General features: G+C 38.6%; 1 pseudogene; it reads left to right on the forward strand.

The window, feature by feature from the left end:
* The first annotated feature begins 7,056 nt into the window (after positions 1 to 7,056).
* LOC147427498 (uncharacterized) lies at positions 7,057 to 8,397 on the forward strand (annotated as a pseudogene).
* Positions 8,398 to 9,518: the final 1,121 nt, after the last annotated feature.

A 9,518-nucleotide genomic window follows, 5' to 3' on the forward strand; every position in this document is an offset into this window, starting at 1 on the left:
TCCAGTTTTCTTCCTTGATCAAATTTCAATTTTTGGTACACCATGCATTTTGAAACATACTCTTGTATGTTTACTTTCCATGGTAGACCAACAGAAATACATTTCTACTCCTTGAAGAGTAGATTATGGAATCCTTCTTTGCCCCATATAAGGAGTAGCATGGGATTCATACATGACTTTCTTATTGTATGGGTGAGTAACACATAGATTATTGCCGTTTGGAAGATAACCATCTTTCAAGGTGAATGGTTCTTTTTCTTCCTCCCTAATGCAAAGGCTGTAATTACCTACTTAAAGTCTTGGTTAGTAGCATACTCATATATCATAAAAGATAGATCATTGTGAGTCGCTATAGACACCACATTTACCCTTGGCCGTTGTGAAAGTGCATCAACCACTTGATTGTGCTTGCCAGCAATGTGAGCAATATGAAATTTAAATTGCGAAAGAAAATTTGCCCACTTCATTTGTTTGTCGAAAAGCTTGGTTTTCGTCATGAAGAACTTGAGACTTTGTGATTCATTTGTAGGATGAATGGAGCCCCAAAGAGATAGTGCTTCCATGTGTCTAGGGCATGTAGAACAACTAAAAGCTCTTTTTCCTATATGCCCAAAACTTGTTCATCGGCATTGAGCCTTCGGCTCTCATATGCTATGGCATGCCCTTCTTAAAGCAAAATTGCTTCAAGGAAATCACCACAAGAATCACATTGGACCTCAAATGGTTTTGCGAGATCCAAAAGCATAAGGATTAGTTGAGAGGTAAGCTTCTCTTTGAGCTTGTCAAAGCATTTTGTTCTTTAGTAGTCCATGAGTACTTAACATTCTTCCTTGTTAAGTCATGCAATGGTCCTGCTCTTTGAGAGAATTTTTCTATGAAGCATCTATAGTATGCACTCATACCAATAAATCTTCTTACCTCATGTAGATTTCCTAGATTATGCAATGCTTTTATTACCTCCAACTTTGATGGATTCATACAAATGCCATCTTGAGAGATAATGTGACCTAAATATTGAATCTCTTGTAGGAAAGAATCACTTTTCTTTTGATCAATGAAATGCATATCCTCTCTCACAACTTGAAAGATTACGTGGAGGTGTCACTTGTACTCCTCAAGAGAATTTGAGTGGCCTGAATATTTTTGTCTATTGTAAGTTTGAATGCAGTTGGAGCATTTTTCAGTGATCGTATTTAGTGCTCTATAGTCGACACACCTGATATGTGCCATCTTTCTTTTGCACTAAAATTACAGGTGAACAGAATGGAGAGGAGATAGGCCTCACCATCCCCTTTTCCACCAATTCATGCACTTGCCTCATGATCTCCTCTTGTTGATCTTGTGGAACTCAATAAGGAGGTTTACTAGGCGGTGAGCTTCCTAGTAGAAGCTCTATTGCATGGTCATCATCCCCTTGTTTTGGAGGTAGCTCACTAGGACTGTCATCAATGAAAACATCTTGGAATAGATGTAGGAAATTAGACAACTCTAATTCCTCTTGATTCACTTTATTTCTACTTGTGAAAACATTAGAATCATTTATAGATTCTCTAAAAAAAATCATATACGTAAAAATAGAGCTTTTCATTGACTTATAAAAAGAAATCCTATTTACCAAGGATGTGGTGCTCCCCAAATCATTAGCATTTATGTACATACTCTTTTCTTTGTAGGTGAAATAGATTCTTCTTTCAGGGAGCTTCATGTTGGCAACCATGCAGTTGAACCATGGTGTCCCTAGGATAACATCCTCATGCTGAAGAGGAGAGGTAAAAAAAGTCTTCTTTGTCGACGTGGATTTGGACATGAAGCCTCAACTTTCTGATCAAGGGAGTAATGGAGCCTTTCTATCCCTTGAAAGCTCCATTGGCAGTTATAGCATCTCCCATCTTGAAAGCTTGAATGCCCAACTTAGTGGCCAACTCCGTGGATATGAAGTTGTGAGTAGATCCAGGGTCAAAAATAATAAGGGCATCATGCTCCCTTACTTTTCCCCAAGGATAGGAGAGGGATGAGCCTTTGCAATGAGTATCATCTTTTGGAGCTTCAACGATAGAAGCTCTGGGAGTTTCATTGCGTACATTTCTTTTGGGCTAAGAATGATAACGATATCCTTGCTCCCCACACTTAAAGCATTTATGGTATTTACAAAAGGCCTCCAATTCTTTAGGGGAGAGCTTATTGTTACCTTGGTGAGCTCCTTTCTCCATGGCCTTTTTGTTGTTGGTGTTTGTGTTGCCTTGAGAAGAGTTTTGAGCATTGCTCTTTCCTTTAGCTTCATTTTGATCCTTGTTTTCCATGGGCTGGAAATTTCTTCTCACCACTTGTTGGAAATCAATCCTTGAAGCAACCATAGTCTGGTGAATGACTTTGGTGAGGCCGTTGTGAGTTGACATACTCAGCCATTTCTTCAGGTAATACCACACAAAATTGTTGCTTTTGCTCGACGAATTTTATCCTTTGAAAGACTGTAGCTTTTAGATGTAAATCCCAAAACTTGTTTACATGTTTGTGGATAGACCCATTGAAGAGTAGCTTCAAACTCCACCATTTGGTAAGCACTTTTTCCTTTGCATCACTTGTAAGGAATTTCTTCATGATGGAAACTCGTAGAGTTTTCTTTGTCTTTGGGGAATTATCGTTGCCATGAAGGCTAGCCCGCCATTGACGAGTAGATTTCTGGGAGTGCATAGCTACATGGCATAACTTGGAGAGCTTCGTGAAGCCCTTGTCTCCAAAGGTCTAATCAAATTGTTGGATGAAGGCCAATACTTTGTTGGTGGCACCAAAGGTGCCATCATGGGTGAGAAAAGAGATACTCTTTTCTCCCTCTTTGAATTTCTTGAGCTTTTGGGACTTCACCATTTGGTAAGTTTTGCGATGTCCTCTCCTCTTTTATTCTCTAGGAGAATAACTATTGCTTTTGTTGGAAGAGGAGGAAGGTGAAGAAGAAGGAGAAGAGGGTGACCTCTTTCTTGCCTTTTTCTTCCTTTGTTTCCTCTCTTCCCTTTCAAAGTAACGAGGAGAAGGACTATGGGTTAACCATTTCCTCTTGGGAGGAGTTGACAATAGTCTAGACTGTCGTCTTCTTGGAGCCACATCTTTAGATCAGAAACGTAGTGATTCACTTATTTCTTGTTCTTTGGATTCCTCCTCTCTTATGCAAGAGAGTCTTCTTTTGGAGTCTCACCAAGAGACCTCCTAAACTCTCTCTCCTCTTAAAGAGGAAGGGAAATCCCATAAGCACGAAGTTGTTGGGTAACTTTGGCTTGTTAAGTAGGGTTGACCATAGCTTGATGCAACCTAGTAACAAGATAACTGATAAACATGGGGGCATCATCATTAGCACCTTCATGTGCAAAATCAAAGTTATTGTTAGCGGGTCGCCATGATGGAAGTCTATAGGAAGATTTTTGTACTAACATAATGTCAATATGAAAGAAAGCGACTCGGGATGGGGCACATAGACTTAATGAGAGTGTCAATATCACCAAAGTGAACTCACAGGGATACTCATTCTATGAAAAAAGCAAATCAACCACTTCCTAGTTAGAAAATCAGTATGTATCCAATCTCACCGCTCTAGGTCATCACACCTTTTCGGCATCCAAACGAATTCGGAATGCAACAAGACTTAAGGAGAGGTATTACAATACCTAGGGACACAATTCTACCAGGTTATGCAACCATCTAGAAAGGTATATAAATCACAATCCATCACAAAAAATGTGCAAAAAACTGAAACTGAAACACTTAGAAACATAGAAACACTTATCCATGGTCAAAACAACCATTTTAACCTTCAAATCAATGCATTTAGCTCACAAGCAATGTGTAAAAGCCACAAAAAATTTGAGAATGGTTATACTTAAAGGTCTCCCTTAAGCATGTTAGGAAATAAAACGTTGCTAAATAGATAATTGAGTAGATTACTTAATGGAGAGAGACAGATTTACATACACGAGATTATAGAGTAGAGAGAGAGAAAGATTACACACGATATACGTGGTTCACCCAATGTGGGCTACGTCCACGGGAAAGCAGCCACGCAATGGCTTTAGTACTTCAAAACAAGAAGTAGTTTACAAAGGGTTTATACCCTTTTGGAGCTCCCGCCTTGCTTCACTCTCACCACCTCACACCCACCTTGTTGCATCAACTTCACACTATGAAATGCGTGTAGAAATGGCCTCCTTTTATAGGCCAAAAGGGTTGCCCTCTCTCAAGATAATTCCTAATCGGACCCTTCAATCCGCCCACCATGTGTGGCCGCCCTTGAGAAGACAAGTCCGCTTTTGAATTCGGCCACCGGCAATTGAATTCGGCCACCGGCCACCACCGGCCATTGACTTCCGACCACCGGCCAACCAACCGGTTGTTTTTTTACCACTTTTCGGCCGCCATCCGGCCATAATATTCTAACAAAAATGAATATTCCGACGAAGGAAAAAAAATTACCCCTAAAGTTGCCCCTGAATTTTGGCCATGAAAATTTTGGTTTCCGGCGAGTGATTTTCCTTCACGCACGATGGCTTCTCCTCATAATGGGGGCCTTACAAATGTGCGCTTTTACCATAGAAGATTAGAAGGTAAATCAGGCTCCATACTTAACAAAGCATAGAAACACTTATCGATGGTCAAAACATCAAAAAACAACCCTTTTAACCTTCAAATCAATGCATTTAGCTCACAAGCAATGTGTAAAAGCCACAACAAAATTGAGAATGGCTATACTGAAATTGTAGAGCAAGAGACAAGGAACACAATGTGCTATTTGGAAATGAATTCTGATTACCAGTCCAGGAGAAAAGAGGATTACAATTTGTAGCAGCAAGAAGCTCTCGCAATGAACGTTCAAAAACTTCTTCAAGCTAATGATATCTCATTTTTCTAAAACTAAGGGGTTTGACCTAAAAGCTAAGGGAGCTTTACCACGGCCCTTCGGCCATTTACCTGGGTTGCATGATTCATTATTCGAAATTCGTTTTATTCATGAATAATGGTCAATTAATACATTCTAAAGATTTATTCATGCGTATTATTTGCTGCCACGTCAGCTTTTTTCAAAAAAACGTTTTATTGCTTACATATCGATCGATATTTAATTGATCAATAGGCTTTCAATCGATAATGTAAATCGATGTATATGTTTTTGATCGATATAGTAGTAGTATTATATAAATCTCAAATTTGCTTATTTTAGTTACAATTCCCTTCACCAAAGTGTCAGGTTACCTCCGGCATAGAAAGGTTGAGTTGTCAACTTAAAAAACGTTTGATTTTTAAAAAAAATATTATTTTTAATGTTTATGCATTAAAACTAAAATAATGATATAGATTTGAATCACTTATAATTCTTAACAATTGAAGTTATTCTTTAACTCTATTGATAAGATTAAATAAATTACTCTAAACAGTAGAGACTATACTTTAGCTCTATTGTTTAGGAATAGATAAATAAATAATTATATGCATTAGAGGCTGCTTTTTTAGATATAGTGCGAATGTATAATTCTAAACATTAGAAGCTATACTCTTAGCTCTATTTGTTTTAGAATAGATACTAAAAGTGATATTTGATGGTGAAAATCTATCATAGCTATAATATGTGCACAAATAATAGTGTTAGTTCATACATTTTGGAACATATACACATACATGTAGGGTCTTTTGGTTGTCATGAACAAATGTTCTTACCTCCATATAAACATAGAATAGGTCCACTTAGTGCCTCTTGGTTGTTATGAGATGATTCTCTTACTTCCAAGTGAGGTTTAAGGTATGAAGTAGGATTCACTTGGTTGCATAGAATAGTTTCACTTAGTGCCTCTTGGTTGTTATGAGATAATTCTCTTACTTCCAGATGAGGTTTAAGGTATGAAGCAGGATTCACTTGGTTGTTATCGAGCTTATGCTCTTACCTCTAAGTGAATACGGTGGATTACCTATAGAATTCACTAGGTTTTGATCGAGTGAAATCTCTTACCTCCTAGTAAATATTAGTCATGCATAGTACTTGGGAGTCACATGGATGTTATCGAGCTCCTGCTCTTACCTCTATGTTGATATAGAAATTAGAGACCTCAATTATTTTAGGGTTGATTGGTTGTGTTTGAGCAGTAGCTCCTACCTCCAAGAGACATAGATAGTGGAATGTGAGATGACTCCATCACTCATCTAGGTTGTCATGAGCAAACGCTCTTTACCACCTAGTAGCCAAGGATGATATATCCATTGGTGATCTTCCCTAAAATATTATCTTACCACTATTCATTCATCATTTTAATTTAGCAAATCATATCTATAACCTTTTATCTTTCTCATTGCGCTATTATGGTGAAAATTTATAATCATAGTGTATCTATTGATTGTAGGATATATTTTGTTGAAGTCAGCAAGCATGGTGCGAGGAAAAGAGTGGTCGTATGTGGAGGAAAAAGAGAGAAGCAAAACAGTTTCATTTTTAGATGCAAACATTGTGGGCATAAGTGGCACGGCAACACAACTCGCATCAAAGAACATTTATTCGGCACTAGTCCCAATGTGAAAAAATGTGGAGTACCACCTAACATCATATGGATCCATTTTGCAGGGTATGTAAAGAAATGCAAACAGGTAGGACTTCTTCCTAAGAGGCAGAAGGGCATGACCGGTGCGTCATCTGTCAACATAGAAGAAGTGAGTGTGGATCAAGACGACATGCGAGCTAACCAAGGACCTTCAATGGGAACAACCTGAACACCTCAAAGTCCTTACACTTTTCCAAATGGTGCCATGGGAGGGATAGATGCTACTCGTGGGACATCGAGCAGAGCCGGTACGCGTGGGACTCTACAGGCAACATTCACTCAACAAGACATGCTCAAATTGCATCTAAAGTGGACACAAGCCTTCATGGCTTGTGGAATCCCATATAATGTCATAAGAAATCCTATTTTCAAAGATGCCCTAATGTCAACTGCAAAAAAAGGATTCATCTATCCTGATTATAATAAAATGTGAATAGAGTATGTTGACAAATTCAAGAGCAGTACAAAAGTGATTCTCAGGCGAACAATGCTTGACTTTGCCCCAGCGTTTGGCTATACCATAGCCCTCGATGGATGGACCAGCGGTCAGAAAAACCATTGATTAATGTCATGGTAATTTTTCCCAAAGGTGCAATTTTTTTGGAGGCCCTTGATACCTCATTGAAAAAGAAGACATCTCTCTACTTGATAAAGGTATATGAGTGAGCTATTGCTCGACTGGGTGGATCGAATAATGTGACAGCTATTGTCTCAGCTAATGCTTCAAACTACAAAGGAGCAGGTTTAGACATTATGGAAAAGTACTCACAAATTACATGGATTGGATGTGCAGCTCACACCCTGAATTTACTTCTAAAGGATATGGGTAGATTATCATTCATAAAAAAGGTTCTAATTGACACCAATCACATAGTCAAGTTTATACAGGAACATCAGTTTACATATGCTTTATTTTTTCCAAGTCTCCAAAAAAAGCACTATAAATCTTCTGTGCCACACGGTTCGCTACATCATACTATGTTTTGAATAATCTCATTGACGTGCGAGTGGCTCTTACAGAAACTATTGCAAATTTCCATTGGGAGGCTTGGTTCAGCAAGTATCCGAGCCATCGTGAAGCAGCTCAAAAATGTGTGTCCTTGTTGCAATTTCCTCTCTTTTTTGGTGGAACATTGACAAACTTGTTGGGGTTTGTAAGCCCTATGTGGAACTACTAAGGGTTGTTGAAACAAGTAAGTTTGTCATTGGTAAGGTTTATTGGATCATGTCTAAAGCATTGCGTCAAACCAAAGAATAAAACCACTACGGTGCAAGAGAGAGATCACAAATCGTGCATCTTGTGGAAAAACGATGGGCTCAAATGCACATACCATTGCATGATGGTGCATTTGTCTTGGATCCAAAGTTCCAAATGAACGAAAAAGCCTCCAACAAAGAGGTGATGAGAGACTATAGAAATGTTTGCTCGCAATTGTTGCCTGGCAATGATGGCATGGATGCATTCTAGCAGAGGGTGGATTATGCCAATAGGGATGGAACTTTCGGAGATCCTTGGGTTCTTAATAGCATTAAAAATATTTCAGGCCCAGTATGGTGGAAAGAATATGGAGGAGACGTAGTTGAGTTACAACACATGGCGACCAGGATGCTTTCAGTCGCGGCATCCAATGGTAGTTGTGAGCGCAATTGGTCTTCTTATGAATTTTTGCACTCAAAGCGCAGAAATTTCTTAAGTCCTGCTCGTGCCGCAGCCCTTGTGTACATCTTTTGTAACATGCATCTCATTCATGCACCCACAAAGATAGCCACATGTGCAATCGAAGTACACTTTAGAGTGCTTCAAACTCATGAAACTGTGGCGGAATAGAGATGTAGCGACGATGAGATGGAGTGGGAAGTGGCTACAGAATGTTCATACAATGAAGAGGTTGATGACATGGTGCCTGTGATAGATGGTGAAATGTAAACATTTTTTCATGATAATGTATCTCACTTTTTCTCATTGTAGCTCCCTATTGAGCTATATATCTTACTTTTTTGGTTTAGCAACAAAGTAAAGTATTGAAGAGAATTCACATAAAATAAGTATTGAGGACATTGCTTGGCAATCAAATAAAAGACATTGCTTGACTCTCAACAAAGTCATCAATTAGCAACTTCAGAACAAATTCATTGCCATAAACATAGAGAGAATACAATGCATCTCGAGAGTATTAGGTAGAGAGTGTGAGCTATGTGACAACTAGAAAGCTCCAAAATCAAAATCGATAGGAAATGTATCAAGAAATGATGCATGTTTTTATATATAAATCTAGCGTATCGATCGATACTATACCGATCCATAAAGATATCTATCAATAGTTTATAAATTATTTGAAAATACCACGTACTTTACGATAATACGTGAATAATGACAAGTTATTCAATACAAATTTCATTGTTCGATCGAATAAGTGCAATGCAACCATTTACAAGGGTGTAGACTCAGAGAGGCTGAGAGGATATGTCAAAATATATTACAATTACAAATCATCATTAGCTGAATTACACGGATTCTTTCAAAAAATTGAGCGAGTGTTACAAGGTTTGGTGTACATCTGCCTGTCATGTGTCAGATTGTTGTATCCACCAAACATTCCCCCCTTCCTATTCATTGTACGTCCTCGTGCAATTTGTCTCTAAGTGTAGTCTACAGTCTTCTCTCAAGTGTTGCAGTGAGGTGCTTGAACTTCTGCGCTCTTGCCTCAATCTCTACTTTTGTTGCTAGCTCTCTGAAAGGGTTGTTGTTGAGAGTACTTTGATATGCTATATGGCGTGTTGGCAGATATTTTGTCATGGGATTGAATATGGAGGAGTCCTCTTCAAAGAAGCTGGTCATGAATGCCTCCTCAAAAGTCTGCATGTAATGGGAGGGTAGAAACATGACTCTTGCATACAATCCCATGATGACATTCTTGCTTGGGATTTTTGTCTCCATATTCCAGCAAA

This window comes from Adiantum capillus-veneris, chromosome 23, assembly GCF_014529385.1.
Source record: "Adiantum capillus-veneris isolate H3 chromosome 23, ASM1452938v2, whole genome shotgun sequence".
Taxonomy (NCBI): domain Eukaryota; kingdom Viridiplantae; phylum Streptophyta; class Polypodiopsida; order Polypodiales; family Pteridaceae; genus Adiantum; species Adiantum capillus-veneris.